General features: G+C 52.8%; 1 protein-coding gene across 1 annotated transcript in view; it reads left to right on the forward strand.

Annotated features, from left to right (window-relative positions):
* The first annotated feature begins 626 nt into the window (after positions 1-626).
* Positions 627-2,814, forward strand: part of RNF41 (ring finger protein 41, E3 ubiquitin protein ligase) — an 18,502-nt gene continuing 16,314 nt past the window's right edge. Inside the window, exon 1 of the mRNA XM_009577544.1 lies at positions 627-782. The gene's annotated coding sequence lies outside the window, so the exon portion shown is untranslated. The remainder of the gene's footprint in view (positions 783-2,814) is intronic.

A 2,814-nucleotide genomic window follows, 5' to 3' on the forward strand; every position in this document is an offset into this window, starting at 1 on the left:
AGCTTTTCTCTCGGCCGAGTGAGGTGGGGGTTTGAGGCAAGCGGAGTTCTGGCCGAGGGCTGGAATTTCCAAAGCAAAGTGCCACGGGGAGGCAACCGATGTTTAGACACCGGCTCGGTCATGTTCAGCCTGTCAGGGAGGCTGGGATGCGTGAGGGCTCTCTACGACTGACTGGGGCTCTGGAGCGACCCTTATTCTTGCCATTTAAATTAAAAAAAAAAAAAAAAAAAACGCAAGGAAGTAATTTTTTATATGGTTGGAAGACAAGGTAAGGAGTGGTCTGAGATGCGGCGGTGGCTCTCTGTTCTCGTGACTGACTTCAGACCCTTGTCCCCAGGGCAACGTGTATCTGTGTCGGAGGCATACGGGGCTCGTGTTGGAGGTGCTCAATGGTTTCTGCACAGGTTATTCTGCTTTTAAGGAGAGTTGCAAAGGCTCTTTGGGGTTTCTCTTTTGTGGGGCTGAAGGCCTGAGTTCCTGTGTGGAGGAAGAGAGGTGTCTTCATCTGGGCCCCGAGAGAGGGGTGGGGGGCAGGGCACAGCCTTCCACCTTGTTTTTTACCATGCTCGTTTTTCCTTCCCTTTTTTCCTCCTGTGACTAGGTCTGTCCTGTCTGGCCTTATGACTCCTGCGTCGCAGCGGCTCTTCGCCCTCGAAGAACGACATCTTAAACTGTAGAAGAGGAAGGGGAAAAGATGGGCCATTGGGAGCGTCTCCCTGAAAAGAGCCAGCCCAGCCCAGCCCTGCCTCTTTGCTACTTAGGGAGGAATTCTGCCTCGGAAGGTAAACCAAGTACCTCTCAAAACTTTCTCCATCTGTGCACATGGGATGAGTTTTAAGTCCTTCCTCCACACACGTGGAGCCTCTGACATGTGAACAGTTAGAGTTACATCAGCAGTTTTATGGGGTGTTGCTTTATACATGCTTTCAGGGCTTTCAGTTGGCTGCTGCCGATAACTTTGAAGTCATATTTATCTGAGAGCTTTGGTTTGGCTCTGCTAACAAGATAGATCTCTGTATGTCTTGACAGTCCCCCCGCTGCAGCTGACAGTGCAACACGTACGGCTGTTCTCGCAGCTTGTAGCTGCCTGATCTCTCCCCTGGCAGATCTACCTAGATCACCGTTTAGAGATCACGGCCTGCTGTTCACGGGCCTGCGCAGGTTCACAGTGAAGGACACAGCTCTTGCTCTAAAGCCGTTAAAGAACCTTTGTTGTAAATTAATGTCTACAGGCAAATAGCAAGATCTTCCTTAAATTTCAGAGGTTTAAAATAAATCCTGCCAAACTGGCTTAAAAACTGCCCCTGCCTGATTTCTGTATCTCTTGTTTCACTTGGTGCTCTAGAAGAAGGGCAGACACTGGAATTCCCAGAGCGCTCTCGAAAGAGCGAGGTTCCCTGTGACTTGCAGGGAAAGTGCTTTGTTAACGAAACCCACTGATGAATCTGGCGTTCTGGAAAGGCATCCCAAAAGGCTGCAGAGACAGCTGGAGGCAATGCAAAGCGAACTTCAAACAGAGCTAAAGGTAAAAGCGAGCCGTGAGTTGCGCTGCTCAGCGGTCTCTGCCTCTGTTTTCTCGCTGATCAGTCAGCTTGGTGACTGGCCAACTGCTGGGGCTTCGCAGCTTGTGTGGGCTCCTCGCAGCAGAAAACAGGAAACACTTCTTACTGAATAGGATCCGTGCTGTTCTGCTGTGAGGATGGGATTATTCACCAAGTCTAAAGAAATCCCTCGCATCCAAATGCTTTAGACTAAAGGTAAAAAGCTCTTTGGTCTCCTCATGTTACAATTTCCGTGTGGCAGCTGGTCTGGACTCGCTCGATACCATGGTAGTGCCGATAGTCGAAGGTGTGTCTGACCGGGAGCGTGGAGACTTGGCCGACCTGCGTGGATCAGGCTGCTGAGCTGTCTCAGCGAGGGGCCCAGGCTCTGCCCTGGGCTTCTGGGAGTCCTCTCCTCCAGTTTGAGGAGCTGGGACCTCCTGGGGTGCTGCTGGTGGAGGTGGTGGCTGCCGGGCATCCTCCTGCCAACCAGGTCTGCCTTTCGGCAGCAGGTACCGCAGCAGCACGTCTGCCCCTGTTTAAACGAACTGCCTGGCGTGGTTTCCTTTGGGGCAAGGCACCGCTTCCACTTCTGGTGGAGCAGTTAGAGTTGGGAGGGGACAGGCTACTGACGGAGCAGCGATGCGGGATGCTTTTTATAACTGAGTGTTATAAAAACAGACATTTTGTTTGGCTGTGACTTAACATCTGCTGTTTCGGGGGGGGGGGGGGGGGGGGAACCCCAAACATAAACTAGTTTAACTTCAGGTTTAGGCTTTTCATTTTCCTGGTGTCTTGACAATGTAAGAAACGGACCAGAAAATAAAAGGCTTGGCAGAGCTGGGTAAAGCTGTGCTGTGTAATTCCAGCTGTTAACAAGTGGCTTGTTCTGCTTATCTAACGAAGGGAAACCCGCCTCACAGACCCTCGCATCCTTCTCTGCCTTATCTGTAGCCATGAATGCTCTCCAGACAAACCACTGCAGGGCCCGGCACGTGCACGAGCCCCCATCCTCTCAGAGCCTGCCGGTGTCTCTGCCGTCGCTGATGAGGAACGTGCAGCCCCCCAAAGCAGGCTGGCGCCGGGTTCCTGCCTCTGGGCTGTTGGCGGCAACGTCTTCCTCTGGTCTTGCTGCATCTGCCTGTGGATGTGGTGCGGCAGCGTGCTGCGCCGCATTCCTCCCTGATCTGTGGGGTTGTGGGATGTGTCAGAGCTCAGGCGACAGCTGGGGAGGGCAACCGGTGCCCCGGCAGCCAGTGGCTTTTGTAGATTT

The sequence above is a fragment of the Fulmarus glacialis genome, unplaced genomic scaffold (assembly GCF_000690835.1).
Source record: "Fulmarus glacialis isolate BGI_N327 unplaced genomic scaffold, ASM69083v1 scaffold21475, whole genome shotgun sequence".
In the NCBI taxonomy this organism is placed as follows: Eukaryota; Metazoa; Chordata; class Aves; order Procellariiformes; family Procellariidae; genus Fulmarus; species Fulmarus glacialis.